This window comes from Lissotriton vulgaris, chromosome 6, assembly GCF_964263255.1.
Source record: "Lissotriton vulgaris chromosome 6, aLisVul1.2, whole genome shotgun sequence".
In the NCBI taxonomy this organism is placed as follows: domain Eukaryota; kingdom Metazoa; phylum Chordata; class Amphibia; order Caudata; family Salamandridae; genus Lissotriton; species Lissotriton vulgaris.
Window position 1 is genome coordinate 443,246,243 of NC_141694.1, and position 15,104 is coordinate 443,261,346.

A 15,104-nucleotide genomic window follows, 5' to 3' on the forward strand; every position below is an offset into this window, starting at 1 on the left:
ATTGATGTTGACCCCTGATAATTGCCCAAACAGGATAAATAAGTGCAATATGGGGTTCAAATTGACTTCAGGGTGCCATAGATATAACGTGATATCGTCGACGTATAGTGAGATAAGGATCTGCCGCTCTGGATAAACAATGGCGTGTTCACAGTGGTGTTGTCCAATTTTAGCGGCAAGGGGTTCGATGGCCAGTGCGAATAATAGGAGGATAGGGGGCATCCCTGTCTTGTGCCTCTCGCTAATGGGAAAGAAGAAGAGAGCAACCCATTCACCATCACAGTGCCATTGTGCTCATCTTTATCTCCGAGCTGTCCTGTCAGCCATTTTTGTGTGTCATTGGTAAGGTACAGAGAGTTAATATCTCATGTTTAAAACAAGCGAGATGTGATATTCTTGTATTTATGATGTTGCCAGCTCAAATACTGATCAGCCCCTGCCTGCTTCCAGGCTCTATGTTGACGAGGTCCCAGCTCTTCGCTGTATCACCTCAGGGTGTCCTGAAAGGGCCAAAAACATCTTGGTTGGCTGTGCGCTCTCTGCGCTGTCCTGTAATGAACCGAGGGGGCGGGCCAGATAGCGGCTTCCTCCGCAACAGCGGGATCGTCGCCTGGTCTGGCCCTTAATCTCACTCTCCCGGTCGCAGTGTATCCTTTGGGTTCCAGCCATGGCCCCTCTGTGAGATAGAGTCTATTGTGGTCCGCTACAGTCTGTGAAGAGAACGTAGTGTATGTACTCGCGGGCAGCCCTCACCTTATTTGTTGTCCGCAGGGCTCTTCTACACTTCCAATCAGCTGTGAGGCTGTTTGCATGTCGGCGAGTCCTGCTTCTTCATACCCTCCGGTCGGCTGCAGCTCTGTGTGGCAGGCCAGGATGTCTGCCTCTGACTCGTCCTCGGTAGCCCGCAGCCATTCACCACTCAGCCTGCTGCCTCGTCAAGGGGACGGGGCCCTACTCCTGCCACTCTGGAGTTCATATACACCCCTAGCTGTGTCCTCCTCGCAAGAGTTCCGCTGCTTCGCCTTCAAAACAGCGGATGGCCAACTCCGGTCATATCGCCGGGCACGATGATCGACACTCCACTCGCCGACAGTATCGCCATTTTCAATGAAGGAGGATATCCAGGTGTGTAGCGCTTTCCGTCTTGAATCCTGTTACGCTTGTGATTAAGCTTATGATTTCATTACAGTTACATGCATGCCACTAGCAGGGATATTCCGACCATGGGATCCCAAGTGCACGGAGCTCTTTTACAGAGCTCCTATCGGTCGGCCATCTTAACATATTTGTTGCCAAAAGATATTAGAATCAGTTTGATACAGGATAATTAAAAAAACAACACAGTTACAGTATCTCGGAATATGTAGAAACATGCAGAAAGATTCTTACTTTTCTATAACTATTATCCCCTTATCACAAACAGGGTTCAGCATTCCAGCACCTGTTGGTAAAGGGTGGACACACGCTGATCTGTTCAGTTTAACATGCGTGCAGCCCCGGTCATCTAAGGGGACCACATACCATTTATGGCTTGTTCTCCCACAGCTGGATGCCACTTGTCCCTTTAAGAAGTTGAATGCATACCAATGGGGGTTGTTTAAATAGCTAGCATAGAAGAGTCTAATTTGTTATCAAAATAAACCGGAAAAGTCACTCCAACAATTAAGAACAGTCTTTGACCATCACCTACAGAAACACATAAAGTAGATTACTAGCTTTTCCACTTGGAGCCCTGAGGCAAAATGTGTAAAGAGGAAAATAAATAAATTTTACATGTAATATGCCTGTGCTTCAGGAAGCTATCAAAGACTGCTTTGGCTGCAGTTTAATACCCTGAATGTTTGAACATGCAGACGGGCCATTATAGTGGACTTAAATCTGTCAAATATAGCACTCAATGTCAAATTGGTTAAATGTATGTCCATAGTCCTTTGAATGATTAGCCCCCCAGAGATCGAAGGTATGCTATCCCTGTTTTCCATTAGATGCACTTTTTCTTTTTAGTGTTGACACAAGATGAACACTTATGGTAATGCTTATATGCTGTGATTTTAACTTTTGATATCAGGTGCACACCCTTCCCATGTCGATTTTATATTATGCTTAGTTTTTATCAGTTAAAACATCTACAGCAACACAAATCAGAATGTCCCTTTTGTTAGGATGGGTAATATTTAGTCACAGCAGCACTTTTCTCTTTTTGCACATGCACACTGTTGGAAAACAAGGCAGTATCTTTGAGGCCTGCAAAAATAACATGTCACATTTGTCCTTCACTGGGAACCAAAAACCCTATTGTACCGCTTGACTCTCAGAGGGTAGCGTTGCAGAGCAGTGTAAGGCTTACTCAAGGGAGCTGGTGTGGGCTAGTAACAGCCATTACAAGTATGCAGAAATACCACTCAATAATTGATTGTCCAGTCTGTATTTTGCTTTATAAAAGTAAGAGTACATTTATTAAACACACACACCACTCAATACTATGCAACAATTTACAAATATACATAAGCTGTTGGAAATACTTTGTGACCTTGCTTAACATCTCCACCCCTTCCGCAGGGGAGGTGGGGTCTAGTACCACTACTCCCAGGTATTCACATCATCTTGCCCCTCAATGCAGTGGGTTGACACAACCTGGAGCGAGGGCCTTGCCAACTGGCACCATCCCAGTGGTGACCCTCCCCATCGTATCAACAAGCATTAAAAATAGGTACACCTGCCCTTGGGACACATATCCCTGACTGAGCATCTCATACTGACCATAAAGTATGCACCTGTACAGTATGCACCTGTACATCTTGTGGATAACAGTCTGGGTTTTTCTTCCCCTAACGCAGTATCAAGAATATATGTTTGGGCATCACTTCAAATAAGGTACTCAGCATAGCTGATAACAGTTGTAATGCATTGCAATTAAAGCCCCTAAACAGTGTCATATTTAAAATCACAAGATTAAGCATAAACAGCCAGACACTCTAGCAGGATTATAACCCCACTTTGCTTTTGAATTTACATTACGCATGTGACTTACAGTCCCACCATAGAAATACCCTTGGTAAATGCACTTCTTGTGCAATTGCACCACTTCTCCTCCAGGAGATGCCCTTCTCCAGACATCCCCAACACAGCCTTCCACACATTGAGGCAATTCTTAAGGCACCCCCAGCTGTAAAACAAAAGTTCCAGCTAAGGTGAAAGTGGATTGTTGGCTGAGCCCTTGAAGGGTTTTTTCCTTGGGGTCCCCCAGAGACTTAGGGGGTGACTTGACTCTTCATGCTTGGGTAGGCTGCATTGCTCCCCTGCACCTTGTCACACCATTCTCCTGGGGCCACCACACACAGAAAAACAGGGATTTTCCTGCTGGCCGGCCCGGGCCTGCACAGCATTATGCGGTGCTCCCTCCAGCCCAGTGAATAATAGAGCAGTGGCTCCCCCAGGTGCTCGAGGAGAACAGCTCTGCTCCTGCGGGTTGCCTTACTCTTCTCCCAGGTCTTGGAGGGTTTGCCAGGTCCCATCCGGACCCCCACATTAGGCAGCTCTGGGAACCCACCCCCGGCAGCTCTGGCTGTTCTGGAGGGGCTCGGTCCCACCCAGGCCCTATGCTTCTCCTCCATGCCAGAGTTGGAGAGCCACCGGGGGAGCCCAACCTGCGGGCTCCCACTGGCTCCCAGCTAGGCATGCACCCTCTGGTGCGGTCAAGGGAGCCGTAGAGTCCATTTTGCTCTGCCCGCTCCTGCGGGAAGACAAGGAGGCGGCCGCTCTTGGGGAACTGGGACAGCAGTCCCCGCCTTCCTGCTGTTGCGGGGGAGCGCAGCAGCATTCCCCCCTCCTTCACCGTATGGGGGCCCGGAGTTGAGGATACTGGGCCTCCCTCAGGGCCATCTTCATGGGGAGGGTGACAGCGCTCCCCGACTTCTCCTCTGGGCATCAGAGCCTGGAGTTGGGATCCCTGGCTCCAAAGACATCTTTGCGGGTAGCGCAAGGGCGCTTCCCACACTCCAGTGTCGCCAGAGGTCAGGGTGGGCTCCTGGAACCCCGTTTGGCCATTTTCGCGCCACAGCGCTCCCCGACTTTACTTATTCTAGGGGCAGCCCCCGGGACCTGCCCCACTTCGGGGGCACAACTACATCTAAGACTGGCTGCGGAGCCCCATGCGCTTTGTAGTAAGTCCCAGTAGAGGTCAAAGGTCGCATACCTTCCGGGGAGCATATCTTAGTCCCCAGGTTACCATTTTGGCCTCTTTTTGCTCCTGGTGGCGTTCCCTAGCCACTGGGAGCACTTTCTTTTGCCCCCTTGGTCTCAAGGAGGGTGAATTCAGCAGGGAGCGGTCTTCAATGGCTCCATACACAAGCCTTTGTGCAGGCTCTCTTCCTGGGCCTTTCTTCTTCTTGCGCAGAGGCCCAGGCCTCTGCTCTCTGGTCTTGGTCTTCCCTTGTGACGCAAGTCAGGGCCCTAAGCCAGTCTGGACATTCTTCCTTCCAGTTGCCCATGGTGTCAGGCTCCAGCACCAGTCGTCCTCAGCAGACCACACCCCAGAAAAAACTCCTCTTCATATGCAAACTCTTTAAAAAAACATTTGGAGGGGCTGGCAGGAAGTCTCTGTTTGCCCTATCAAACAGTAAATCATCACCTCTCTGCCCCTGATCCTTTCTTCCTGCCCAGGCCTCTGGGTTTGTTCAAAATTGCTTCGTCCAGGGTTCTCCTACTACATGGTCTCTGAAAAGCCCCTTCCCACCATTCTGCCTTCTCTTCAGAGCCGCTTGGTGCCTGGCACCTGGTGACAGCTGCTGATGGATTAACCTGTTCAGAAAAGGGGGTGGTGATGAACAGAGTGTCTGAATTAAGCAGACCACTCTTACCCAGTCCAAAGATCAGGGCTTGATCCATCACCGTTTTTTAGCTCACTGCACCATCCCAGCTCAGAACTTGGCTATATGCAAATTAGTCCAACCCTGGCCCAGTGCATCATTAGAACAGGGCAGACCAAACTACCAAGCCAATTCTTATACTGGGAAGGAAACAAGCTTCCGGGAACCGGTTTCTGGCATTTCAGCCGTCTTCGGCCTGGCTTGCTTGAATCCTGATGGTGCAATGAGCAAGGGACTCACATCTGAGTATACCCTTCCACACTTATGGTGGACAAAAACGATTCGGAAAAGGGGGTGGTGATGAACAGAGTGTCTGAATTAAGCAGACCACTCTTACCCAGTCCAAAGATCAGGGCTTGATCCATCACCGTTTTTTAGCTCACTGCACCATCCCAGCTCAGAACTTGGCTATATGCAAATTAGTCCAACCCTGGCCCAGTGTATCATTAGAACAGGGCAGACCAAACTACCAAGCCAATTCTTATACTGGGAAGGAAACAAGCTTCCGGGGACCGGTTTCTGGCATTTCAGCCGTCTTCGGCCCGGCTTGCTTGAATCCTGATGGTGCAATGAGCAAGGGACTCACATCTGAGTATACCCTTCCACACTTGTGGTGGACAAAAGCGATTCAGAAAAGGGGGTGGTGATGAACAGAGTGTGTGAATTAAGCAGACCACTCTTACCCAGTCCAAAGATCAGGGCTTGATCCATCACCGTTTGTTAGCTCACTGCACCATCCCAGCTCAGAACTTGGCTATATGCAAATTAGTCCAACCCTGGCCCGGTGTATCATGGGAACAGGGCAGACCAAACTACCAAGACAATTCTTATACTGGGAAGGAAACAAGCTTCCGGGGACCGGTTTCTGGCATTTCAGCCGTCTTCGGCCCGGCTTGCTTGAATCCTGATGGTGCAATGAGCAAGGGACTCACATCTGAGTATACCCTTCCACACTTATGGTGGACAAAAACGATTCAGAAAAGGGGGTGGTGATGAAAAGAGTGTCTGAATTAAGCAGACCACTCTTACCCAGTCCAAAGATCAGGGCTTGATCCATCACCTTTTTTTAGCTCACTGCACCATCCCAGCTCAGAACTTGGCTATATGCAAATTAGTCCAACCCTGGCCCAGTGTATCATGGGAACAGTGCAGACCAAACTACCAAGCCAATTCTTATACTGGGAAGGAAACAAGCTTCCAGGGACCGGTTTCTGGCATTTCAGCCGTCTTCGGCCCGGCTTGCTTGAATCCTGATGGTGCAATGAGCAAGGGACTCACATCTGAGTATACCCTTCCACACTTGTGGTGGACAAAAACGATTCAGAAAAGGGGGTGGTGATGAACAGAGTGTCTGAATTAAGCAGACCACTCTTACCCAGTCCAAAGATCAGGGCTTGATCCATCCCCGTTTTTTAGCTCACTGCACCATCCCAGCTCAGAACTTGGCTATATGCAAATTAGTCCAACCCTGGCCCAGTGTATCATGGGAACAGGGCAGACCAAACTAACAAGCCAATTCTTATACTGGGAAGGAAACAAGCTTCCGGGGACCGGTTTCTGGCATTTCAGCCGTCTTCGGCCCGGCTTGCTTGAATCCTGATGGTGCAATGAGCAAGGGACTCACATCTGAGTATACCCTTCCACACTTGTGGTGGACAAAAACGATTCAGAAAAGGGGGTGGTGATGAACAGAGTGTCTGAATTAAGCAGACCACTCTTACCCAGTCCAAAGATCAGGGCTTGATCCATCACCGTTTTTTAGCTCACTGCACCATCCCAGCTCAGAACTTGGCTATATGCAAATTAGTCCAACCCTGGCCCAGTGTATCATGGGAACAGGCAGACCAAACTACCAAGCCAATTCTTATACTGGGAAGGAAACAAGCTTCCGGGGACCGGTTTCTGGCATTTCAGCCGTCTTCGGCCCGGCTTGCTTGAATCCTGATGGTGCAATGAGCAAGGGACTCACATCTGAGTATACCCTTCCACACTTAACCTGTAGCGCCACCCATCTTCTCTTGTTGAAGAGGAGGCCTTTGCCCTTGTAATGCTTGTTGTGAAGGACTAGACCTCTGATGCTACAGCTTGGAGAGGAAGGTCATTCGTCCTGCCTGGCAGGGTCAGCCCCAGGCAGGCTCTGGTTGTGAGCTGACTCAGAGGACTATGACTTTTCTGGATGACCCAAAAGTAGTACAGTTATGACTCTGGACCCTGCAGAATACTACTTCTCACTTAGGTTACAGTGGACTTTAGTGCATGTCTGGACTTTGTAGGCCGTAGGGAAGTCAAACTATACCAAATAGTCCCCATCCTCATACGGGAATAAATATGTGGTCTTTCAGTAAAAACAGTAAAGCACACTGACTTTCCCTTACATGTTTTTTCCCATTGTATAAAGCCTAATCTGTGTCACCACCCAGCTCAGCATAATTCCTGCCACACCATTCAATTTGTAGCTGCTACTGGGCTGCGCACACCTATTATCTCCCCTCCGCAGCCCTTACACTTGTGCATATGCATGTACACACATGTCTACATGTAACCAGCCTGGTGCCCCTTACTCTGGCTGCAACGCAGCGGCTTAGTCTCACCAGAGGGACACCGGTAAAATCCACATGCAGTCTCTTTCATTTTGAGTTCACTGTGGATGAGTCCCAACTTATGAAGTTCTCCCACAGTAAATGCTCAACAATTAGGTGTTCAAAAAGCAAAACATACGGGCGGCTCAAATGGTCAGAACTACCTTCTAACACACGCTGCGCCCAGCTGACCTACAGGGAAGAATTAGCCACTCTACATGGGTACTCTTCCCGCAGTAAACGATAACTAGTTATAAGGGGTTCTGACCAGACCCCCCTTATTCACCAGTTATATGCTCAGATCACCTACTCCTTCCATCCATCTGACCTCCACAGGGATCCCAGACAACCCTAACAACTCCCCAGGCTCTAGGCTATATACCTCTAGGTCACTCACGGTCTACATGGACTCAGCCTAACTAGGCCCACCTTTGCCCTTGGTCATGCAACACTATGCCTACCACTTCTCTGGACAAGGGTACAGTGCCTCAGCACCAATGCAGTCCTCTGGGATAGTTCTACATTCCACCCCCTGGGTTACTAGCAGGTCTCCATCCCGGAGATTGTTCCAACCAGTACCCTCTCTGCATTTGGTCCTTAAACCCTAAAGATGCAACCTCTCTGGACCCTCACCCTCAGCCTACTGCTGGGATCATTCAGCTGCCACCACCCTTTCGGGGTGACTGTCTTCCCTAAAGAAAGCACTGTAGTGTAGTCCCTATATTCCCAATAGGCTCTGCGCATTGAAATAATATACACTATAGATTTGGCATAGGACTGAGGTCAGTATGTCTCTATCGAGTATACTAAACTTAATTGTGAGTACCAGCTAGCTCAGAGGTCACTAGAAACTTTCTCAAATACACAAGAATGGATTAGTACCTGACAACCGCATAAACAGGACAACTTTGTTTCCCCAAGAATCGAAACGTATCTTCAGAGTCATGGAAACAATAGATAACTATTTTACTCAGTCAATCGTGCATGCTTCATTTCTACAGTTGCACAGAAATAGAGAGACAGGCGTTTCAATAAAAGCGGTTTATTGAACAGTCTTCTTTCTCATGCAAGAGAGGTGAACTGCCACAATCGTTAGACAAAATGCAAAGTGTAATGCGTACAGCATAAACATTAATATAAAATAATACTGTAATAGCATTGTCTGTTGCTATGACATGTAAAAATACATACATAAATAACACAGGGTAAAATACTCAACTGGTGCTTCTAAAATATGCCTACCCCAATGTACCGAACCTAGGTCTAGTACCCAGAGAAGAAGTAGGTGTTTGTCTTTTAGCATAGGTTTATTTCTGCCAAGAATTGCCAAATATTTCTCTAGGTTCTAATCAGCTCCATTCCTTAGAAAGAGAGAGGTTGGTATCTCTTTCATGGACTTGATTACCCAACACCCCACAAGGGGAGTCAGAAACACTGGAGCTGGATTTCTCGGCAGGAGATGACAGCTTCTGGTCAGTGCATCAGCTGGAGAGTTGGCTTCCTTCGGCACTTGCTGTAGCGAGCTGTGTCGTGCAAGTAGGTAGTCGAACTGCATCGAACCACACCGTGCTTTGCTATAGCAAGTGAAGGCATATTTATACCTTGAAGGTGTTTAGGAATGCCAGCTTTGACGTAAAGTCGGGTATAGGAACGTCATGAATGAACCCCTAAGAAATAGTTGTTCATGGATAATAATGATTTTCTTGGAGAAATCAATATCCAGTCTAGGGGAAGTCCCTTCTGCTTAAGAGTCCTGTTTTCCAAGAAATCATTGTGATGTAAATGAAAGGATGGAAGTAGCCATGCCTGTATTTGGGTAGCATGGGCTATGCCTAAATAAGTACTGGATTTCTATACCTAGATAAGGGCAATGTGAATTATACCTCTATAAGGGCATGAATCGTGAAAAATGCATACGGAATCTAAATAGATACACAACACCCACTCCACTTTTTTATGTACGACGTTACTAAATTATAAACATGTTAAGCATATCTAAAACATAGCTACACATGAAGTGTGAAAAAACCCACCCGAAATACATAAAAATGCATTTGAAATGGTTGTACATATATAAGATGCATTGGAGCTGTGCGCATTAAAGCAATGTTTCATTTGATGCATAGATTCACATTTTGAATGCTAAATGAATGAATCATGAAAATATACATTTATGAAATGGCTCGCGAATACAGAAGAAAGAAGGCCGAAACCATTTCATGCCAGATTAAGTAAATCTGTTTGTATGTGGACAAGGTTAAATATTGTCTCTTGGAAGTATTCAAAGAATTCTTGTTCTCTGTGAATAGTTCTACTATAAGCAGATTACTTGTGCCAAAAATGAAAAATACAAATTAGGAAAAATTATAGGAAAAAGTTTTTTGTTTTTAAAAATGAATGTCAAATTCAAAGTCTCTCAGAACACTGTGTGCCAAATTCAAAAATCAATGTTAGCGCTTGGAGAAAACATGAATTCTTCTAAGTCTGTAAAATAGTCCTCTATCGTTGTAGGTGACAGTTGGTACCTCGTTCAGAAGATTAACCGCACTTAGATGTGAAGAATTGCCTTCAGCATTGGTCGCATTAGCAATGTTCAAATTAGATGTTACCTGAAGTTTCCTCTCGTACCTCAGCATCATCATTTTGCGTCTGTGAGATCTCAATGAATGCCGTCATCAGAATTGGTAGCCGCTGGGGTCAACACTGCGCATGAGCCATTACCTGGTCCAGCAAAGTATCAACATCCGTTGGCATGACTGATAGGAGTGTGAGACAGATGTCTAGCATGCATTCTTCTCCGCATAGCAGGCAGCATAGAACAGGTAAGATGCAACCTTGCCAGATTGGTCTGAATGACAGAAACCATGTGGTATTTAATTTTCGTACACAAGTTAATCTCAAAATTTGGAAAATGGCCTCACAACACTTCATCTCCAATAGAGCGCTCTCTATGGTGCTTGGAGTGGCGCTGGTGATTTGGCTTGCCATATCATAGCAGTAGGAGCAAAAATAGTATCCCCGCAACGAGTCCCAAAAGGAGAGGCAGTCCGCCAAACACAGAGTGCACAAAGTTTGTAAATATTCCTAGGACTACTTGAAAATGTGCTAACAGGCCGGAACATACGTTCCTAAATAGATGTACAATACCGCTCTGATCAGACATGTTTAGGATACAACTTAACATTTCTGAGAAATGTATAGGGCAGTTTGTAGTTAAGAGGGCATGTATCTCGGCCGAAGTCCTTGCGACTTGCAGATCATAGGTCTCTTTTGCCGAGGTCAGTGGCACGGTTTTTTGCAAAAGGATGGCTTTCATTCTGCTTAAAGTATCAATTCATATAGAAGAGACGCTCAGTGAAGGCCATAAAGGCGACTCCCTGTCTGGCTTAGTTTTAGGAAACAATACTTGCATACAGCAAGTGACCCTGGCTGGCACAGTTATTAGATATGGTATACCTGGCAACATGCCACTGCAGCGGTGATCATTCAACAAGAGGTAACTCCCATTAGGGAGCTGTCCAAAAATTGGATCAATCACTGCAGCTGGTGAAACTTGCAGGTGGCAGGATAAATTGTTAGAGGAAACATCGCAGACCCCGTGTAAGTTTATACCCTGACAAAGGAGAGAACCGCTTGGTGTGTTTTGACAGCTTTTACCGTTAAGAAACACTTTATGTCCCCCCACTCCAAAATCTATGTGTGTACAGTAATTCCCAGGATGTCTTGATGTATTCTTTACCCAACCTTTCATATGTGCCTGCTGGTATGTGTTTTAGGCAATACTGAAAATGGAAAATTGTAACAGGCGGAGTGATTGTTCCATGTATAATCCATTCAGTCGCTGGTTTCTCTTCTACCGTAAATGGCAATATTTCCAATTTTTCAATGCTCAGCACCATATAGTCTGTTCCCCTCTGTGCCAATTTGATCTGTTTATCAGTGAGATTGAATCCTGAAAACAGTATTGATTAAACGCCAAGGCACATAGCCTGAACAAAGGTTTTGCAACATACAGCCTAATAGCATGATAGAATGTAAATGCGACTGACCATGTTGCAGCATGACCAAGTCCTGTTCCATGATGTCCATGATGTCTATGGCAGAAGACACTATGCTGTCCAATTGACATATCCTGGACAGAGTCGTTAACCCATTGTCAAACACAGAGAGAGTTTTCTCTAAATTAATACGATCAATTTCTCATATTCTTTCTGCAGTCTCTGCTTGTGTAATCTTCCATGCTTCATTATAAGCAGCGTAGATACCGACATATATAAAATGTTTATGATGCAATTTTCTTGGTCCTACCAAGAATTCCCTAAGATCAGCGCCAAGATAAGTGTTGCTTTACATCCTTAAGTCTAGATATATGTAGCCAATCAAGGCAGAGCTTCCCTACACTGTATGTTGTTACTATTTCAGGATGCTGTCTTTGAACATATCTTGGGTCTGGCCTATTGAATGTGAAACCCTGTGTTTTGTTCAGGAATATATCCCGACAGTCGTTTGTGTCTGTGGGCCAGATGAACTATTTTTTCCAATCTGGATATGTTCTGTTGTGATGCAAAATAATAGTATGTACGTCGACCTCCCCCTCTGAACTGTTACTGCTATCAGGTGGAGGTGTAGGTATGGACGGATTTTTCAGGTCTTTTATCTTGGCTAACCCAAGGCAAGATGTCTGTTGGACAGTGTCATTCAAAAACATAATTTGCTCAAGGATGATGCATGCCCTAAACAAAGCTTCTACCCCCTGAACCTGCCAATCTTTTGTACCTTAGACAGTTTTTGTCTCAATGTTGTCTTTCCAAAAGGCAAAACCTAGTTTAGACAGTTGGGCATATAAGGCAGCAGAATAGATCTGTTTTGTATTGGTCAACATACTTTTCATTTCTGTTTTATTTTCATTTTTAAAGTAAAATGATTCAGCATTTGATATATTGAACCCTGAAAAGTATGGAAACTTATTGGCAAACGTTTTTTAGCTACCCTTTTGTGGCGGAGGACAATGTTCTCATTGGTTATACATTAATACATTTCTAGGATTTGCAGATTTGTGCAAAAAATGATGACCATTATGATCATAACAATACATTTATTCATGGTCTGATGAACCTTCTAAATATTCATGATTTGTGAATACTGCAGGCATTTATAAGTCTGACATCATATTATTAATAGTAACGAAGTCCCAATCATCAGAAAAGGTACTAAATGAAACAAAGTCAGTTAATGAAATCTTGAACTGGTGTGGAATCTCCAACAGCTCTGACGGGCCAAAAATGTCATATTCAATTTTGTCCCAAGCTACACCCCCCGGTATAGGAACGGCTATGATGTTCACTGATGACAAATCTCTTTGTTCATGATGGGATGATTTGTGTGGCTTGAGTAGTAAGTTGACGTTCTTACTTACTGTGCATATTTTAACATATCTTCCATGTATTAGCATTCCCAGTATTATTACCAGAGCTAACCAAAGTAGAAGAAATAGTACACCCAACAAAATCCAAAGTTCAATCCATGGTGAAACCAGATAAGTCTTTTCCAGGTGATGAAAAAAGTCTGTAGCTTGTTCTTTGAAAGTTCTTTTTGCTGGCGTCGTTTCAGGTTCGCTGGGACCCTCAGAAAATGTATCAAAGTTAATGAAATAGCCAGAGGCAGTTCTGTCATTCATTTCATTAGAAACTGTATTCAGTTATTGTAAGAAAGACTAATAACCATTCAAGTACAATTGATAAAACACAATCACAGTACACAATAAAAACATTAATCAAATAATACATCAGATAAGAATCCAATAAGAAGTGCAGGTTAAATTTCATATTCCAAGCGATTTCCGGGATCTAAAAATAGCCTTTAAAAAAGCGGAGACAGAGGCAACAGTAAAAACATTGTCCAGCTTCTGGATAGCCAGGAATGTGGGGCAACATTGTCTTAATTCCATACATTTTAACAGTGGGACTTTCCATCTTTTCTCAGGTATTGTGTAGAATGTGCAAAAGAAGAAAACGTGTATAGTCGACTGAGTCGACAGATCATCGCATGGGCATTTACAAAGTGATCTTATCCAGTCGTTTACCTTGGGAAAGCTTAGCAGTCTGTGCAAAATGTTTAATCTAAAACGAGTTAATAAAATCATTTCAAAGTCCGTCATAGGAAGCGTAACGTAAGGCTGTATTTTATCGGTAACCAGTGTTAGGTGATGTGCCACCACAGTCATTTTTATCATTTCATTAGGTATTCTTAAATCGTTCAGAAGTGCCAGACAACAATTTTTAAGGACGTTTCTAGGTACTTGACACTTCAAGGAGGGATCACTAAAGTAATCCTGGTGGCCTATTTGTGTTAAAAATGCCTTTACATATTGTAACCATCTTATTTTGTTAGCCTTGACGGAACTCATTGCATCCTTTAAAATAGAACGATTAAAAGCACACTCATCGGTTGTCCAAACCCTGTGCCATAGAAGAACCTGTTGGATCTTGATTAAATCAATGTAAGGTAAACCGAGTTCAGCGTGGCATATAAATGTAGGAACACTAGATGGAACTGCTAAGAGGTACCTCAAAAAGATGTTTTCTACCATCTGTAATGTAGTCGCATTTGAGTACCCCCAAATACCTGCACCATGAGTTGCGATTGCTACGCAGGTTGCCCTGTATATACACAGCAGTTCCCCAGGCAGCCTCCTACCAATTTTCCTATTAAAGTTGGTTAAGGCCATTAGGGATTTAGAGAACAATAGCCTCCTGGTTTTTATAGCATTACACCATGAACCGGACTGGTCAAACAATATCCCTAAATAGGGAAATAGGGAGGTAGTGTTCAGGGCCTTCAAATTAATACAGATTGATTTTATCATTTTATTAGCCCCACGACCACAGTTCATAGTGAAGGATTTAGTGCTGTTTATAGTCAGGTCCAGATTTGTCATAAAGAGTGAGAATGACATTACTATCCTTTGCATAGCAATGGGCGTCTGGGCCATAAACACTGCATCATCTGCATATAGGAGTGCGGGGACAGGTCTTGTAGCTACCATAGGCATGTCCCCGCACTTCCTCAGCAGGGTTCTTTCTAGGTCATTAATATATAATGTAAACAAGAAGGGGGCAAGGAGACAGCCTTGCCGCACCCCTCTTGCAATTGGGAACCTCCTGGTGTAGTTTCCATTCTTACCAAATCTGACCTTGGTCCTTGCCCCTGATTGAAGTTGCCTGAGGAAAGAAACTATATGAACATCCACTCTCAGCCTTTCCATATTCATCCATAACTTGGCATGGGTAACACAGTCAAAGGCTGATGTTAAATCTACAAAAGTTAAAAACAACTTCCCTCCCTTGGCTTTGGTATATTTATCTAGCACAATATGCAGATTTAGGCTATGGTCTATAGTACCAAGGCCCTTCCGGAATCCACATTGGAGGTTGCTGATTACTGATTGCTCATCAGCCCATAACTGTAACCTATCTAAAATCACACGCCCTATTACCTTGATTGTGGAATCCAGTAATGATTTAGGGCAGTAGCATGTAGGGCTTGCCCTATTGCCTTTTTTTAAATATAGGGACAAGAGTAGAATTGAACGATGACGTTAATAGTCCCCTCGAGCAGCATGCATTAAATAATTGCGTAAGCAATGGTCTCCACAATG

General features: G+C 44.8%; 1 protein-coding gene across 2 annotated transcripts in view; it reads left to right on the forward strand.

Annotated features, from left to right (window-relative positions):
- Positions 1–15,104, forward strand: part of LOC147707445 (isoaspartyl peptidase/L-asparaginase-like) — a 1,215,953-nt gene that overhangs the window by 134,044 nt on the left and 1,066,805 nt on the right. The window contains exon 1 of one of the 2 annotated variants that reach the window (XM_086926454.1): positions 9,959–10,269. The exons of the other annotated variant lie outside the window; for it this stretch is intronic. The gene's annotated coding sequence lies outside the window, so the exon portion shown is untranslated. Of the gene's footprint in view, positions 1–9,958; positions 10,270–15,104 lie in introns of those variants that run through there. 2 annotated transcript variants of the gene reach the window in all.